Genomic DNA, 20,150 nt, shown 5'->3' on the forward strand with positions numbered 1-20,150 from the left:
GTGTTTAGGGTGGAAGCTGGAGAAGTGGAGCATCATGAGGTTATCCGTGGGTTTGCGGTAAAGCAAAGTGCTGAGGTGACCGTCCTTGATGGAGACGAGTGTATCCAAGAATGCAACTGATTTTGGAGAGTAGTCCATGGTGAGTCTGATGGTTGGATGGAACTTATTAATGTCATCGTGTAGTCGTTTCAGTGATTCTTCGCCGTGGGTCCAAAGGAAAAAATGTCATCGATGTATCTGGTGTATAACGTCGGTTGAAGGTCCTGTGCGGTGAGTAGGTCCTGTTCAAACTTGTGCATGAAGATGTTGGCGTATTGGGGTGCGAATTTGGTCCCCATGGTCCCCGGAGCGGAGAAACTACATCATCTTCTTCACAGCCTTCAACACGTCATTGATGACGATGAACATCTTGCCAAGGTCATCCCCACACCCCCACTACTTGCCTTCAAACAACCGCGCAACCTCAAACAAACCATTGTTTGCAGCAAACTACCCAGTCTTCAGAACAGTGACCACGACACCACACAACCCTGCCATGGCAATCTCTGCAAGACGTGCCAGATCATCGACATGGATACCACTATTACACGTGAGAACACCACCCACCAGGTACGCGTTACATACTCGTGCGACTCGGCCAACGTTGTCCACCTCATACGCTGCAGGAAAGGATGTCCCGAAGCGTGGTACATTGGCGAGACCATGCAGACGCTGCGAAAACGAATGAACGGACATCGCGCAACAATCACCAGGCAGGAATGTTCCCTTCCAGTCGGGGAACACTTCAGCAGTCAAGGGCATTCAGCCTCTGATCTCCAGGTAAGCGTTCTCCAAGGCGGCCTTCAGGACGCGCGACAACGCAGAATCGCCGAGCAGAAACTTATAGCCAAGTTCCGCACACATGAGTGCGGCCTCAACCGCCGGGACCTGGGATTCATGTTGCATTACATTCATCCCCCACCATCTGGCCTGCGAAATCCTACCAACTGTCCTGGCTTGATGCAATTCACACCTCTTTAACCTGGGGTCACCCCATCTCTGGATCTGTAAAGATTTAATCACCTGCTAATGGTCGCATTCCAAGCATTGTTTGGCATCTTTGAATTTGTCTATATATGTGTTTCTGGAACATACCTCTTCATTCACCTGAGGAAGGAGCAGCACTCCGAAAGCTAGTGACATCGAAACAAACCTGTTGGACTTTAACCTGGTGTTGTAAGACTTCTTACTGTTATCTTGAGAGAGGAGAGCTGATTGTTCTCCTAGGCATTGGTAGGACGGTAGCATTGTGGATAGCACAATTGCTTCACAGCTCCAGGGTCCCAGGTTCGATTCCGGCTTGGTTCTCTGTCTGTGCGGAGTCTGCACATCCTCCCCGTGTGTGCGTGGGTTTCCTCCGGGTGCTCCGGTTTCCTCCCACAGCCCAAAGATGTGCAGGTTAGGTGGATTGGCCATGCTAAATTGCCCTTAGTGTCCAAAATTGCCCTTAGTGTTGGGTGGGGTTACTGGGTTATGGGGATAGGGTGGAGGTGTTGACCTTGGGTAGGGTGCTCTTTCCAAGAGCCGGTGCAGACTCGATGGGCCGAATGGCCTCCTTCTGCACTGTAAATTCCATGAAACATTGCTATCATATCTCCAGGGTAGTACCTCAGCAATCCCCGTAAACAGCTGCGACACACTGAATGTCACTTTGAGCCCTGGCATTCGCAGTCATGTTGGAACTAGGCTGATCTTGCATAACTTTACTCTGTGCTGTCAATGTCTTGCAGAGACAATAGATTGTTTCTTCTTAGGTTGCAATGGAAGCTGACGTATCTACCATCCAATACTGCATCATGGTAGAGTCTGCAAATGTTACCACAGGGTAAGTCACCACTTCCACCTTGGAAGTATTGGACTCAAAGCTCTGCACAAAGGCCTGTGTAAAGTTGAATCCACATTCCTCGACAACGACTGCTAGCTATCTGGCAGGCCTGCCCACAATTTCCTTTTGTACACTGCTCATGAATGTCCTATCAGTGTTCTCCAGCAGAACCCGAGTGTGACTTCACCATCTAGGGGCTGACACCCTCACTATCCTTTCCTCCAGCCTAGTTGCAGGCTATTTATGCCCAGTGACTCCCCACATGCAGATCCTACCTCTATGCCACCCTTTAATTTCACACAATGCCAATACCTGAGCTGATGGTTGCAAGTGTCAGACCAAGTGATGGTGGTTCGTCCTCTTCAGTCACTTCATCATCCAAGCCTTCAGCCCCGTACACCATTGCCTGTCCAGGCAACTGTTCCTTGGTGCTGGAAATATAAAGGCACAAAGGCAGAGTTAGGGAGAAGGGAGTGAATATGGCTACACCATCTGCAGATTGTAAACCAGAACAGATTGCAGGATGAGGGTGAAATTAAGTTTGACCAGGTGGATTAAGCAGGAACACGTTAACATCCACACTGTTTTAAGAACTATTCCACGTCACTACCTCAGTTGTTCCAATTAAGCCAGCAACATCTTCTCCATGGTGATAAGCCATACCTGGCTCTGGCCAGTTAGCCGCTGCTGAAGAGGCTGAATAGACTCAGACTGTTTTCATTAGAAAGACGGAGGTTGAGGGGTGACCTGATAGAGGTCTACAAGATTATGAGGGACATGGATAGAGTGGATGGGCAGGCACTCTTTCCCACGATGGACGGATCAGTCACCATGGGGCATAGGTTTAAGGTCAGTGGGCAAAGTTTAGAAGAGTTGTGCGAGACAGGCTTTTTACGCAGAAGGTGGTGAGTGCCTGGAGCGCGTTACCAGGGGAGGTTGTGGAAGCAGATACATTAACAGCGTTCAAAAGGCATCTTGACAAACGCATGGAAAGGATGGGTATAGAGGGATACAACACCAGGAAGTGATGAGGGTTTTGGCAAAGGTTGGTATCATGACTGGTACAGGCTTGGAGGGCCGAAGGGCCTGTTCCTGTGCTGTATTGTTCTTTGTTCTCTATTCTACAGGCTATTATGGGCAATTTTGTTCTGCAAGAGAGAGGGAAGTGTGTCAATTAGAGTCATGTAATGTGTTTAGGTGATATGCCAACCACAGTTGAATAGTTGGCACTGTGTGCAGCTTGCAGCTGTGCTAAATGTGTGAACATGAGACAAGGCTATGTATGTGAGATATGAGTTGTGATTGATTGAGATTGATGGCGACGGGTGAAGGGGTGTGGTAGATGGATCAGTATGTGAGGCTAGACGTGCAGTTGTAAGAATATGACATGTGAAGCTGCATTCACCTTTAAGAGGTGCAGTCTGGTTTTAAGTAGTGCCGCTAGCTTTATGTGGTGCTAGCTTCACTAGAACTTGGGCCTCCTGCTGAGGTGTGCAGCCACTCGGCAGCACATTTAGCTCTGGGCTACATGCTGCGATCATTATAATTAGCAGACAGCACAACGTTTTATGCTTCCTCCACCATTTTTGATGGGTGAGGGTTAATCATGCATCGCTATCCTCACACCTAATTTTGGGGGCCATCCAATTCAGCTCCCAGAGGGATTTGATTGTTTAATTTTAAGACTGTTATTCATTCCTTATTTTTGATTTGCCCACAGTTGATCAATTAGATATATGCCTGCTAAAAAAATAGCCTCAAATAACCTTGTCATTTTGTTTAGGAGATACAATGCAAGGTGCAACACCTGTGAGTGAGCACAGATTTTCAGCACATAGCAGGCTCGATGGACAAACTCAAGCTACAGGCTTATTTATGCATGCATATGTTTAGAAATATTAAAAGAATACAAGTAGAAGCTGCCTTATAAATTGAACAAAACCAGTAGTGAAGCCAAAAAACCACAGGTTCAGAATGCAACCTTGAGTGTCTTGATCAACTAATAGAACATTAAATCATTCAGTGATCATTGCTGCTAAGGGTGATTATGCAGGTGGCATATTTTAACGATTATTAAATTGAATTAACTTGCAGACTCTTAATAGAACGTTCTACAAATTTCAGTGTTTAAATACAACCACAGACGATCTGATAAAATGTTTACCAAAGTAGAAATTATTTTATACATATAGCAGTATCTTCATTATTATTATACATTGAAACACCATTTTTAGAAGATGGATATTTTTGGAATATATTCAGTGACCTTTTTCAAAGACTTTTTTATATTTATTCTACTCCAAACAACTTGGATGCCCATTATAATCCATATATTCCTAAGGGAAAGTTTTGTGTAGCATTTAACACAGTATGCTGTATTTTGTTTCTGAACTGTGACGTGTCACCCTCTTGTCCCCTTTCACTCCCTTGACGTTTCTTTTGCAATATAACAGCATTAGAGGCAAAACCTTTGCTGTTATTTCTTTATGCTTTTCTGTATGTTGAAAGGGTGAGGTTCCTTGCATTTTTTTAAACTTTGAATATATTCATATAGATACCAGATTATTCTACAAAGAAGAGTTTAAATATTACGTAGGTTCTGTTAGGCAACAGCTGCCTTTTTAAGTGAAGAAATAGACAAATAAATGTCTGAAGGAATCTTACATTTGCTATACATCATATAATTCCTACAGTGCAGGAGGAGGCCATTTGGCTCATAAAGTCTGCACCCATCCTTGGAAAGAGCACGCTACTTAAGACCACTCCTCCATCCTATCCCCTTAACCGAGCAACTCCACCTAACCTTTTGGACACTGAGGGGCAGTTTAGCATGGCCACTCCATCTAACCTGCACTTCTTTGGACTGTGGGAGGGAACCAGAGCACCCGGAGGAAACCCACGCAGACATTGGGAGAAAGTGCAAACTCCACACAGTCACCCGAGACTGGAATTGAACCCGGGTCCCTGGAGCTGCGAGGCAGCAGTGCTAACCACTGTGCCGCAGAGCAGACAAGCCTGTTTCTTCCTGCTCATTTGATATTGAGATTGCTCTGTCAGTGAGATCAACCTGCATCAATGTAGTGGGTAATATTCTCATTGACCATTTTGTCAATCTTCTCTGTATTTAAATAATTGGTGGATTTCACTATCAATGCACATTGAGCTCTCATCACTCAGCCACATAATGTTTGTGTTGGGAGAACACCACATTGATAAATCTAACTACGCACTGAATGTGTTAACAGATCTCTGTTTACTAATTATTTTGATTTCCAGTGAACCTACCCGATTGAATCAACATTTAAACATCCTTATCTGGTTGCATATAGCACCTTAATATGTTGTGACCACCAGATAGATCTTTCATCAATATTTTTTTACATAACTCTTTTTTATTATTGTAACAAGTATTTCTAAACAAGTATTTAAATGCATGAATAATGAATTTTCATTTATGCTTTTCTATTCACTGACAATACTGAGTTTTCATGTCAGCTGTGCAACTCTGAGAAAATTGTAGAGTGAAAATGAGTGAGAAAGTCATCCCTAGACTACCATTAATTGGTTGTAAGTAATCTGGAAGATATTTGACATGGGTTTCTCCCAGTACATTAGCTGATGCATGATCATTAATACTTTGGAGATCAAATAGCTGTAGTCTCACCCAGAATCTTAAATAAAAAGCAATTTTAATGGTGGATGATAGAAATTAACAGATTTATTTTAAAATACAATTATCAACATTTAAGGGAACTATTTAATGGGAAGAAAAGAGTCCTGTTGTGGGTGGATTTAGCAGGGTGTTTCCCGGCACTTGTAGAGCTGAGAACAACCCCACTATCGAACGGGACTTCCCCGTCGAGGTTGCACTTGCCTTCACAACTGGGGTCTCCTCAGCAAGAGGATTTGATCCCGGGCACTGGTTAGATACGGTGAGTGCGTATTCAAGTGTGCCTAACTGCACACTTAAATACGCAAATTTAGGTCTCTCCCATTGTGGGCAGGATCCAGATGAAATCACATCAAGATCCGGTTAGATGATTTACTGGCCGCGTTGCGTCCTGAGTGGGGCACATCGCGGCCGTTCGATAGCACCCAGGGTATTCTTTTGTTTACATAAAAAAATAAAAGCAGCAATATAACCACCGCGTTGCGACTGGCACGCATCTGGATGCACCGCTTAAATGACAGGAAAGGCCACAATTGAGATTCGCACCCAGTTTGCTATCTAACTGGCCCACTCCCGATGGCAAGTTCCGGATCACGCGCAAATATGACGAGCTTATCGTTAACCCTTATTTGCATTAATTTCCATCTTATTAGCGAGATTGAAGTCGAATGTTACGGCTTCCCAGGAATTAACCGGCTCCCCAGTGAGAAATCACGCTGGCGTTGTTTAGTTCTCCTTTTTAAAAAGTGAAGCTGGTGCAATGGTTGCTGAGGGGAACTGAGGAGGTGAGTAGCCATTTCCATTTTCCAGCATACAGCTCATGGGCACTGAAGCTGTTGCCCCAGTGCTTGGGGGGTGGGGGACCCCTCAGGGGGTTGGACCCCAGGGAGGCTGAAGCATTCCAAGTTGGGGGGTGCCCCTGGGCAGGGAAGGGAGTTTGAGGGGCTTTTCGTCTGTGAGACCATCAAGCCATCTCTAAATATTGAGGAGACCCTTAAGAGGGCAACTATAGCTGCTGCCTGTCTGTCCTGCCAAACACTTCCAGGACAGAGCCCTGTTCTTGGTTCGACACTGAAGGTCACTTTAACACACTTTGACTGTGAGCTGCCTCTAGCTTCACAGCTGAAGACGAACAAAGAATTGGCCTTGTTAGTTGTGAGAGTACTTTGCAGCTCGTGAGTACACATGGCATGTCTCAGAAGATGATTATTGCATCACTTTTCAATCAAACTTTGAAGTCTGAATGGTTTGCCTGAACTCTAGAAGCGTCAGACGCGGCAGCCAACAATCAAACACGCAAGCTGGGCTTCAGCACTGGCGATATCCTTGCAACCATTGGGTAAGTGTGTGGGCCTGAGCATAGTCTCCTTAATGTTCCTGTCTAGGGGCTCGTGCTGTGGCCGGGGGTGATTGTGCAGGGCTAGGTTTTCCTGCACAGCTGGCTTTGTGGATGGCACTCTGAGAGAAGGCGGGACAGATAAGAGTGGGGGGGCTTGGGGGAATTGCGGGTCCCGGAGCGGAAACCTTAACTGATTGTCGGTGTCTCTCCTTCTCCAATTCCTTACAGATATAATAATATGAAAGGTTATGTTGGCCCCGCGAGAGGCTGCCATTGCAATGCTGGTGGCAGCCCAGGTGACCGGATGCTAGAGAAGGCGGCAGCAGATTCAACGCAAGCTGGAGGCGGCACCTCATGTGCAAGGGGCCACCGTACACCCTGAAGACCCTGCTGCCCATCAGGCCAAGGAGGAACCCAGAGAGGGACACCAGTGACAGCCCAAGGTATACAGGCATTGTTGCTCTTTTTGAGAAGATGACGGACAGCATGTGCCGAAAGGAGACTCCATCTCAACAAAGAGACAGTGCAACACCTGTGATACATCCTCGCGGACATGGCACCCCATGCATCCGCTCCCATTAGCCGTATACTGCAGCCCAGAGCTTCTCTGCAATCGATTCATTCCAGGGCTCGAGCAGGGATTTGTGCGGCATTTCCCAAGCTACAGGCCAGAAGTGCATCCGTGAGGTCATGGATGCCCTGTATGTCTGGGTATCAGGTTATATCAACTTTGAGCTGGACCAAGCCCACCAAGATGCCGGATTCTCTGCCATCGCCAGAATGCCCCAGGTCCAAAAGGTAATTGATGACAGACATGTCGCCTTCAGTGCACCGCAGCATCAGGGAGTGCCCTTCATTAACAGGAAGGTGTTCCACTTCCTGAATGTTCAACTTGTGTGTGACCACTGCCTCCGGATCATGCACGTGTGTGCACCCTTCCCAGGGAGCGTGTGTTACATCCTGGGACACTCGGAGATCCCCGGAACCTTCGAGGTCCACTCCAGGATAACAAGTTGGCTCTTGGGGATAAGGGGTACTAGCTGAGGTTCTGGCTTATGACACCAGTGCGGAGGCCGGAGACCGAGGTGGAAACCCGATATAAAGAGGTCATGTTGCCACCTGTGCTGTCATTGAGCGGTGCAAACTGCTCAAAATGGAGTTATAATGCTTGGACCACTCTGGTAGTGCACGGCAGTACACCCCCAGAGGGTCTCCCACATTGTGGTGGTCCCCTGTGCCCTCCACAACCTGGCACAGCAGTGGGGCATTATGTTGATTTGTTTGATTTAGATTTATTGTCACGCATGTGGTGATATGCATGTGCACAGTAATGCATATAGTTATCTATTAATGTATATAGTTATCTCTCCGACCTCCGACCAGCAGGTGGCGATGGAGATCCACCATGTGACTCCAGAGATCTGGGAGTTGGTAGTAATTTGTACTAGAGGACAGTCGCATTAGAAGTAGCTCTAGGAAAATTCACTTATTCATTACCATTTGTATTAAAATTTGTTAGTTATCTTTCTACGTGATCATTTTGTTAATGGCAGATGGAATACAATGTGGAAAAGTGTGAGGCTATGCACTTTGGAAGGAGGAATGGAGGCTGAGACTATTTTCTAAATGGCGAAATGCTTAGGAAATCAGAAGCACAAAGGGACGTGTTCACTTTGTTAATAAACCATCTTACTAGTCAAAGAACTAGATGTTCTGTGTGCATCCTTACCGCGGCCACAACACAGAATACAACATGTTACCAAAAGTGTAGAACAATTGAAGATAATATGGAGAGAATGGGACGAAACAGACCAAAGAAAGAGAAAAGAACATTCTTCCACCTACGTGATTGGATTGGATTTCTTTATTGTCACATATACCGACATGCATTGAAAAGTATTTTTCTGTGTGCAGCTCAGACAGATCATTCCGTACATGAAAAGGAAGTACACAGGCCAAACATAAAATACACAATGTAAATACATAGACACAGGCATCGGATGAAGCATACAGGAGCGTATAGTACTCAGCAGAGAAGGTGTATGAAGAGATCAGATCTGTCCATAAGAGGGTCATTTAGGAGTCTGATAACAGCGGGGAAGAAGCTGTTTTTGAATCTGTTAGTGCGTGTTCTCAGACTTTTGTATCTCCTGCCCGAAGGAAGAAGTTGGAAGAGTGAGTAAGCCAGGTGGGAGGGGTCTTTGATTATGCTGCCTGCTTTCCCAAGGCAGCGGGAGGTATAGACAGTCAATGGTTGAGAGAGGGGGTTTGTGTGATTGACTGGGCAGTGTTCATGACTCTCTGTAGTTTCTTACGGCCTTGCCAAGCTGTTGCAGCCAGAATAGGATGCTTTCTATGGTGTATCTGTAAAAGTTGTTCAGAGTCAGTGTGGACATTTCCTTAGTTTCCTGAGGAAGTATAGGTACTGTTGTGGTTTCTTGGTGGTAGAGTCGACGTGGGTGGACCAGGGCAGATTGGTGGTGATCTGCACACCTTGGAATTTGAAATTGTCAACCATCTCCACCTTGGCCCCGTTGATGCAGGCAGGGGTGTTTATGATACTTTGCTTCCTGAAGTCAATAACCAGCTCTTTAGTTTTGCTGACGTTTGTAGCCACTTAAATTGGCCAACTCCCGATTCAAAATGGCGAACGGCAAAGGCTGATGGGAAAGTCAGCCAACAAGACAAAAACCAGCAGCTGCAGGTTTGCTGTGTATTTACCTCTGCAAAAACCAGACAACATCGATACCAGCGACCATCAGCATAACAAAGCATCAGCCATCTGCATACTGATGAGCAATCCACGGGAACAATAAGTAACATTTTGACACACAAAGCAAAGCCAGACTCCTCGGCGCCAGCAGGAGCCAAAACAAAGGAGGTGAACGAGCACCTCAAGACCGCCCATCAATCAGGGAACCGCTCCAGTATTGGAGAAAATCAAACCAAGCGATTGGGACAAAGTCCAATCACTTGGGACTGGGTACAGGGTCCGCCCCGAAAGGTGGGAAGCCCCTGGGGACTATAAGAATTGAGCCCCAAGTTCAAATCGCTCTCTTCTTCAGCTCTTCACTCTTCAGCAGCTCTTCACTCTTCTTCACCTCTTCACTCTCTTCACCGCTCTCTTCTTCCTGCCCGGGTCATCCAGCAAAAGGAACCAACATTGACCGTGACCGATGCAGTGACTCCAGTGATCATCGAAATTGTAAGTCTTAATTCAACGCTCGCTACGAGATAGGCGCTCCTAGCTACCAATCCGTACCAACTTCGAATCCCGCAGACTCAGAACCCGAACAAAAGGCCATTTGTTCCCCTGACCTGGTGGGCCAGTCCAAAGTTAAGTATAGGCCTGTTAGTTGTAGAAGTGGCTAAGAAGTAGAATTTGTGCATGAGTAGCGATTACTGTGTATAATAAATGTGCTTTGATTTAAATCTTACTAATCGGTTATTGGATTATTGATCATTACTCGGACTTGAACCTCGTGGCGGTATCCTAAAGATACCTGGCGACTCGAGAGCAAAGGTAATAAAACAGAGCAATTGAACCAAGGAAAAAATTAGCAACACATTGAGTGAGAGATAGTTGTTGTTACACCACTGCACTCATTTCTCTTCCTCCCTCCTGTATTCTGACTCATCATTGATCAAGATCCAACCCACTATGATGGTGTCATCAGCAAACATGTAGATGTAGTTGGAGCCAAGTTTTGCCATGCAGTTGTGTGTATAGGGAGTATAGTAGGGAGCTAAGTACACAGCCTTGCGGAGCCCCAGTATTGAGGACTATTGTGGAGGAAGTGTTGTTGTTTTTCCTTACTGGTTGTGGTCTATGGGTCAGAGAGTCGAGGATCCAGTTGCAGAGCGAGGAGCCAAGTCCTAGGTTTTGGAGCTTTGATATGAGCTTTGCTGGGATTATGGTGTTGAAGGCGGAGCTGGATCAATAAATAGGCGTCTGATCCAGGAGTCCTTGTTGCCGAGATGCCCAGGAATGAGTGTAGCCCAGGGAGTTGCCGTCTGCTGTGGACTGGGTGCACTGGTATTCAAATTGCAGTGGATCTAGGCATTCTGGGAGTATGGTGTTGATGTGCCTCATGATAAACCTCTCAAAGCACTTCATTACGATTGGTGTGAGGTATGTTGCCTGGTTCTTCTTTGGCACCGGTATGATGGTGGTCTTCTTGAAGCAGGTGGGGACCTCGGAATGGAGTAGGGAGAGGTAGAAAATGTTCGTGAACGCATCTGCCAGCTGATCCAAGCAGGATCTGAGTGCACGATCAGGGACGCCGTCCGGACAGGTCGTCTTCCGAGGGTTCACTTTCAAGAAGGCTAATCTGACTTTGGAAGCTGTGATGGTGTGAATGGGTGTGTCCGGGTATGCTGGGGCAGTCGGCAGCGGTTTGATGTTTTTCTGTTTGAAGCAAGCATAGAATGCATTGAGTTCATCGGGGAGGGGTCTGCTGCTGCCGGAGATTCTGCTCGGCTTCGTTTTGTAGCCCATTGTGTTGTTTAAACGTTGCCAACCGACCAGAGTCTGTGATGCTAATCTGTGATTCTAGCTTGGTCTGATATTGTCTCTTGGCATCCCTGATGACTTTGTGGAGATCGTACCAGGATTTTTTGTATAGGTCAGGGTTGCCTGACTTGAATGCTTCAGGCCTGGCCTTCAGTAGGAAGTCAACGCCTCAGACCTGGCATTCAGCAGGGTGTCAATCTCCTGATTAAGCCATGTTTTCCGAATGGGGAACATGCATACTGCTTTCTTTGGCATGCAATCATCTACACATTTGCTGATAAAGTCTGTGACGGTGGTGGCATACTTGTTTAGGTTGGTCACTGAGTTCTTACATATGGTCCAGTCCACTGACTCCAAGCAGTCATGTGGGACCTTTTCTGTTGCCTCGGACCAGCACTTCATGACCTCCTTAACCGGATTCTCCAGCTTAAGTTTCTGCTTGTATGCCGGGTGAAGGTATTATGGGCCAGGGTTTAACAACTCCAAAGTATATTATGAAGTCCACCTGACCTACAATCTTTATGTTGAATTTGGCTAAGATGAGCACAAGAGCCTGCCTTTCAGGTGTTATTCAACTGACTTCTTAGGTGCTTTTAGTCAAAAAAACAAGCTTTATTCCAAGAATTTAGTTAACATTTGAATAAACACACAGCAACAATTTTTAATCAACTACAAACATAAAGACCCCGTACAGCTAAAGTAATCTATGTATAACCCTGAATGAATTCCCCCTTAACTGTTCCAATTCAATAACAAATTCGAAGTAAAACCAGAAACCCCTTTCAAAGGCGTTGCCCAGCACACGGCACTCTTACTGGTATAAGACTTGTTATTGATACTCTGTTCACCGTTTCAAACAGCAGCTTTGAATTCTTTCCAGAAAGCAATTATCTCTTTTAAATTACCAAGTAGTCTGGAAACAGCTTTTAAAATGAAGATAGAGAGACACTTTGTTCAACCTGTGCAGTTCAAACCAGTCCAAAACTCAAAGCGAAAGTAAAACCCACAGAACCATAGCCCAGCTCCACCCACACAATGACATAACTGAAGCCATGTGATAAGACAAAAAAAATTCTTGCAGGGATACTCCCATGACAACAAAGCATCATCTTCTGCTCCGATTTTCCGAAGTGAGGTCGGGGAATGGATCGGTAGGCACCCTTGATTTTTGTGTAACAGTGGTCGAGAGTTGATGCCCCTGGTGGGACAGGAGATGTGTTGGTGGAATTTTGGCAGTACGCTTTTGAGGTTGGCCTAGTTGAAGTCCCCGGCCTCGATGATCATGGCCTCCGGGCGTTCTGTTTCATTGTTATTTATAGCTGTGTACAATTCGTCCAGCGCCTTCTTCACTTTGCCTCGGGTGGGATGTAGATAATGGCTGAAGTGAACTCCTATGGAAGGTAGTATGGACGGCACAGTCCGGTATTCCAGGTCCGGGTGGCCAGGGATGCCACATCTGAGCACCAGCTGGAGTTGATAAGGAGGCAAACCCTTCCACCCTTTGCTTTGCTTGAGGACACCGCGCGGTCCACCCGATGTATTGAGAAGCCGTCAGGTTGTATGGCACAGTCCGGTGAGGCAGGAATGAGCCACGTCTCTGTGAAACAGAGCACACAGCAATCTCTTACTTCCCTCTGAGAGGTAAGTCTAGCGTTAAGTTCATCCAGCTTGTTTTTGATCACTTATAGTATCATAGAATTTACAGTGCAGAAGGAGGTCATTCGGCCCATCAAGTCTGCACCGGCCCTTGGAAAGAGCACCCAACCCAAGCCCATAACTCCACCCTATCCCTTCAACCCCACCTAACTTTTTTTCGACACTTGAGAGCAATTTAGCATAGGCAGTCCACCTAACCTGCACTTCTTTGGACTGTGGGAGGAAACCAGAGCACCGGGAGGAAACCCATACAGACACTGGGAGAACGTGCAGACTCCACACAGACAGTGACCCAAGCAGGGAATCGAACCTTGGACCCTGGAGCTGAGAAGCAACTGTGCTAACCACTGTGCTACCATGCTGCTTGAATGTTTGCCAGGAGTATGCTGGGGGAGGTGTCTTGAAATCGAGTTGCTTTAGTCTCCGCTGCAAGCGACCAGATTTCCCTCGCTTCCTCGGTCAGCGGCTGCTTCTGGATGGTCCCCGGATATGATGGGAGAAGTCTGATCTTGTGGAAGGTAGGTGGTTACGTTGGGCAAGGGCCTGGGCTCTGGATTCGTTTCCGGCGTCATGTCTAGGGTCCTGGGCGCTGGTTGTGATTTTGGGGTTGCCGGGGGGGCATGTTTGCAATCCGGACGGCACCGGCATTCTGAAAGGGCGGGTCCTTCTTGCAGCGCTTTTGGGTCCTCGTGCAGGATCTCCACCGTTTCGGGGGACTTTAAAAAATAAAAATTAAAAAGAATTTTGAGTACCCAATTCATTTTTTCCAATTAAGGGGCAATTTAGCGTGGCCAATCCACCTACCCTGCACATCTGTGGGGGCGAAACCCATGCAAACACGGGGAGAATGTGCAAACTCCACACGGACAGTGACCCAGAGCCAGGATCGAACCTGGGACCTCGGCGCCATGACGCTGCAATGCTAACCGCTGGGCCACCGTGCTGCCCGGGGAGGGGGAGTCCTTAATCTGGGTTTGGGTTGTAGGTAGGTGCCTTCTTGGGTCAGGTTGGGCCAGATCCTGTGTTCTGTTCTCGCGTTCGTGGCCTGGTCGGGCACTCCTGGAGTCACGCCTTGGAGTAGGCCTGGTCGGGCCTCCACGTGGATTGTCCCTTCATTCCGCCGGTAAATTAGGTCGCTCTCCAGGCCGTGTCGTTGGGCGGGCCTCTCCGGGTCGTGTCGTTGGATGGGCCTCTCCGGGTCGCGTCGTTGGGTGGACCTCTCCGGGTCGGGTCAGACTGGGTCCCGTGGCTGGGGGCTGGGTTTCGTGGTTGGGGGCCGGGTCGGGTGCTCCGGCGGCTGAATCGGGCAGTCCAGGGGCTGGCGTCAGTTCTCTGGGCGCTCCGAGGGCCTGGTTGGATCCAAATCGAGTTCGGAGTCGGACTTCCGGACCTGGTAAACTACCGACAACTGGAATTCAACGCACGGAAAGACTGTGAAGTTAGAGATGAAACGTCTGAAGGCCCCTCACCAGCCTCAAGTCACCAATAATGTAGACGAGAATTGCCGTCTTTTTAAGCAGCATTTCAAACTTTATGTTGCATCCTTCGGCCTGCAAGCACTTCATGATGAAAGATGCGTCGCTGCTCACGGTAGCAGGTCCTCAAGCCATCGAAATTTATAATACCTTCACGTACAACAGCAAAATAGAAAGCAAAATCTCGATGAAGTAATAAAATACTTTGATCGATATTGCTCCCCCCCCAAAAAAATGAAACATTCAAGCGTTATATCTTTCGCACGCATACTCAGAAGGTGGGCGAATCTTTTAATAGTTTTTAACCAACTTGTGGTTGAAGGCACAGTTGTGCAATTTTTTAGTACTTTAATGTCATTGATGATCCGCAACAGATAGTGTTCAGGATATTGAATGATAAGGTATGCGAGAGGCTATTGAGGGAAGAAGAGCTTCAGCAAGAAAGTGCTATCAATATTTGTCATGCGAGCGAGCTAGCTGCACAGCAAATTAGCGTGCTCAATCTGAAACATTTTGGCGCCAATATGTCAGAACACACTAGCACCATAAGCATAGTAACACAGTCAAAGAAGAAATGCGGTCTCAGCGATGCAGCAATAGACATTTGCCATGACAATGTCCTGCGTTTTGGAAGGTGTGTTCCAAGTGTGGAAGAAAAATCCCTTTGCTAGGCAATGTTTTTCCCATCCAACAGTGGACAAAACAGGACCAGCTAACTTAAGTAATGAGATATGCATCGGAGACCTGGTTGCTGTTGGTATAATTTCGACTGAGGACACGAGTAGTACAAACAGGCAAAACGGCAAATTTCTCCTCACAATTTACAGCCATAGTGATGCGGATGTAAATACTATAGAATATAAAAGACAAATGGACGATTCCGTTGATGGTTAATGGCACTCTAATCAAATGCAAGCTCAAAATGGGAGCGAATGCCAACCTCATCACCTTGTCAAGTTTAAAAGGGCTGAAAACTAAACCGAAAATAGTTCATCGATCTGAAGGACTATAATGGTAATGAGATCACAATGTTGGGAGCCTGTGAGCTCACAGTAACTGATAAAGACAGAACTTGTATAATTAAATTTTCCATAGTGGAAACAGCGCGAATCGCTCATAGGAGTGGAAGTGTGTGAAGCGCTGTGGGCGGGCTTGCAGTGTTAAGCGGGCTTACAGTGCAGAAAGTCTGGTACCGTGCCAACATGCATCCATAGAGTCCATCATAAAGGGCTTTCCGGAAATATTTCAATATGGCACTCTGCCTTTTACATACCACATCCAATTGGAGGAGAATGCGAAGCCAATCATACACACGCCAAGACGTGTCCAGAACCTTGGTATGCGCAAATTGATAATGACAGCTCCATTGTAGGACAAATTGAAGGCCGAGTTAGACAGAATGACGGCTCTAGGAGTCATCAAACGCAGAGAGGAACCTACCGACTGGGTTAACTCTCGATGTGCGTCAAGAAGAGGAATAATGACCTTCGAATATGCATGGACCCCAAAGAACTGAACCTTAACATCAAGAGAGAGCACTACCCGATTCCAAAGAGGGAGGAAATAAAATGGGAGATGGCTGGAGCGACATGTTGCAGCAAGTTGGAGGCGTCACAAGGCTTTTAGCAGTTAAAACCTTGCGCTATTGTTTCCTTCAGATGCTATTTGGCATCATTTCTGTTTCAGAAATTTTCCATCGTGCCATGGAACACATAAATCATAGAATTTACAGTGCAGAAGGAGGCCATTTGGCCCATCGAGTCTGCACCGGCCCTTGGAAAGAGCACCATACCCAAGCACGCACCTCCACTCTACCCCCGTAATCCAGTAAACGCACTTAACCTTTTTTGGACACTAAGGGAAATTTAGCATGGCCAATCCACCTAAGCTGCACATCTTTGGACTGTGGGAGGAAACCGGAGCACCCGGAGGAAACCCAGGCAGATACAGGGAGAACGTGCAGATTCCGCACAGACAGTGACCCAAGCTGGGAATCGAGCCTAGGACCCTGGAGCTGTGAAGCAACTGTGCTAACCCTGTGTTACCTATGCCCAAAGGCATAGTTGAAGGGTTACCAGGTGTCTGAGTCTATGGACGACATAATAATTTTGGGGTCCACACGTGGCGAGCATGACAAAAGGCTTCTCAGGTTCTTAAAAAGTATAAAGAAGAATGGCCTAAAGCTTAACAAAGCAAAATGTCAAATTGGGGTTGACAGCATCACCACCTTGGGGGATAGGCTCTCTGCACAAGGTGTGATAGAGGATTGGCAGACTGGCAGAAGGCAGAAAGTGGGCATAAAGTGGTCTTTTTCAGGATGGCAGCCGTGACTAGTGATGTGCCTCAGGGGTCTGTGCTGGGACCACAACTTTTTACAATATACATTAATGATCTGGAAGAAGGAACTGAAGGCACTGTTGCTAAGTTTGCAGATCATACAAAGATCTGTAAAGGGACAGGTTGTATTGAGGAAGCAAGGGGGCTACAGAAGGATTTGGACAAGTTAGGAGAGTGGGCAATGAAATGGCAAATTAAATGCAATGTGGAAAAGTGTGAGATTATGCACTTCAGAAGGAGGAATTTAGGCATAGACTATTTTCTAAATGGGGAAATGCTTAGGAAATCAGAAGCACAAAGGGACTTGGGAGTCCTTCTTCACGATTCTCTTAAGGTTAATGTGCAGGTTCAGTCGGCAGTTAAGAAAGCAAATGCAATGTTAGCATTCAAGTCAAGAGGGCTAGAATACAAGACCAGGGATGTACTTCTGAGGCTGTATAAGGCTTTGGTCAGTCCCCATTTGGAGTATTGTGAGCAGTTTTGGGCCCCATATCTAAGGAAGGATGTGCTGGCCTTGGAAAGGGTCCAGAGGAGGTTCACAAGAATGATCCCTGGAATGAAGAACTTGTCTTATGAGGAACAGTTGAGGACTCTGGGTCTGTACTCGTTGGAGTTTAGAAGGATGAGGGGAGATCTTATTGAAACTTACAGGATACTGCGAGGCCTGAATAGGGTGGACGTGGAGAGGGTGTTTCCACTTGTTGGAAAAGTTAGAACCAGAGGACACCATCTCAGACTAAAGGGACGATCCTTTAAAACAGAGATGAGGAGGAATTTCTTCAGCCAGATGGTGGTGAATCTGTGGAACTCTTTGCCGCAGAAGGCTGTGGAGGCCAAATCATTGAATGACTTTAAGACAGAGTAAGATAGGTTCTTGATTAATAAGGGGATCAGGGGTTATGGGGAGAAGGCAGGAGAATGGGGATGAGAAAATATCAGCCATGATTGAATGGCGGAGCAGACTTGATGGGCCGAGTGGCCTAATTCTGCTCCTATGTCTTATGGTGCAACCGAATCAAGAGAAGATAACGGCTATTTTGATGATGCCACGTCCCACAGTTTTAAAAGGGCATCCTACGGATGGACGGGATGATCAACATTGTTGGCAAATTCATTCCCAATCTGGCATCTAAAACCTCTCACCTCCGAGATACAATCAAAAAGGATGCAGTGTTCCAATGGTCCCCCAGACATGAGCAGGAATGGCAAGCGTTGCAAATCTCCTTGACTACAGCTCCAGTTCTAACGTTTTTTGGTCTGTGAAAAAGACCAAAATTTCAACCGATGCATCAAAGGATGGTTTGGGAGCGTTGTTACGGCAGCATAATGCAGAAAACAGCTAGCTGCTTGTGGCAGACGCATCCAGAGCAATGTCAGATGGAGCTCAGGTATACGCAAATTGAAAAAGAATGTCTTGGGTTAATCAATGGTTTGGCCAAGTTCCATGATTATGTGTATGGTCTTCCGACATTTCTTGTGGAGACTGACCACAGGCCACTCGTCTCAATTGTACAGAAGAATTTGAACGAAATAGCCCCGATGATTTCGACCCACCCAATCTACACACCAGGCAAGCATTCATTGTCGCTGACACGCTTTCTCGAGCCACAGGCATTAAAGATATACACCTGGCTGATGAGGACGTGCAAGTCCATGTTAATATTGTCACCACATCTTTTCCAGTCTCTGATGATAAGTTGCTTCGAATCAAAGAAGAAACAGCCAAGGACACAGTCCTACAAAAAATAATAAAGTATCTCCATGAGGGATGGCCTCAGGGTTCCTGCTCGGGTTATTACAATGTGAGGGCTGATTTGAGTGAGGCAAATGGATTTCTACTGCGACAGCACAGGATGGTGATTCCGCATTCCTTGAGGCCACTCATTCTCAAGAAGCTCCATGAAGAGCATCTGGGCATTGAAAAGTGCAAGCATAGGGCCAGGAATATAGTTTTTTGGCCAGGCATTACCCAAGACACTGCAGTCATGATTAATAACTGTGACATTGGTCAGAAGTTCCAGGGCAAGCAGAGCAAAGTGCCAATGCACATGGGTGAAATCATCACAACTCATTGGTAGAAGGTGGGCATGGATCTTTTTCACTTCAATGGAAAAAATACCTGTTGGTCATCGACCACTTTTCTAATTATCCAGAGGTATCACAGCCAGCAAACACGACTGCTCGATGTGTCATCCAACATGCTAAAGAAGATTTTTCCTGGCATTGGATACCAAACACTGTTATGACTGACATTGATCCCTGCTTCAAAAACTATGAGTGGACTGAGTTCGCCCGGACTTATGACTTTAAGCACATTCCTTCAAGTCCTTTATATCGTCAGTCAAACGGGAAGGCAGGTAAGAGGGTGCACATTGTTAAACAGCTGCTGAAAAAAGCTGTTGGCAGCAAGGAAGACATGTATCTGGCACTTTTGAGCTATCATTCTGCACCACTTGTCAATGGGCTGTCACCAGCACAGCTGCTGATGAATAGGCAACTACGAACGATCCTGCCTTCCTTTACAACTCACCCTGTGGATCGAGGACTGGAGCGGGAACTGCTTCTTCAGAATAGGAGGCAGAAAGGGTTCTACGATAGATCCGCAAGGAAGCTCCAGCCAGTGCATTCAGGTGTCACGGTTAGACTGGAGGATGCCAATGGAAACGGATGGTCAAGCATGCAAAGGTACTGGAACAGGCAGGTCCACATTCATTTCTCATCATCACTGAGGATGGCTCAGTCCTGCGGAGAAACCGAAGAGCGCTGTTTAACGTTCAACGTCCCTGCGTTTCTCATCATCACTGAGGATGGCTTAGACCTGCAGAGAAACCGAAGAGCGCAGTTTAAAGTTCAACGTCCCTTCATTTTGAGTCCAACAGAAGAGTTGGTATGTAATCCCAAAACATTTGAAGAGGATATAGACCATCAATCAGAGCCAGCACTCAGAGAAGCATCCACAGCAATAAATATAGAACAAGCAGGAACTCCAACAATAAATGAAGGTGTAACACGATCGCCTATTCAGCCATTGCTCAGGAGATCAACCAGATTATGTCGTAAAACTGAGAGACTGAACTTGTAGTGAACTGTGTACAGTTACCTGTTTGAAATTGTTATGCATATCATGTTTGGTGGAGCATAGTTGCATTTGTAAATGTTAACACCTCCAAAGGAAAGGAGATGTGGTGATATGCATACAGTAGTATATAATAGTTATCTATATGACCTCCGACCAGCAGGTGGCGATAGAGATCCACCATTTGACTCCAGAGATCTGGGAGTTGGTAGTAAGTCGT

The sequence above is a fragment of the Scyliorhinus torazame genome, unplaced genomic scaffold, assembly GCF_047496885.1.
Source record: "Scyliorhinus torazame isolate Kashiwa2021f unplaced genomic scaffold, sScyTor2.1 scaffold_235, whole genome shotgun sequence".
NCBI classification, from domain to species: domain Eukaryota; kingdom Metazoa; phylum Chordata; class Chondrichthyes; order Carcharhiniformes; family Scyliorhinidae; genus Scyliorhinus; species Scyliorhinus torazame.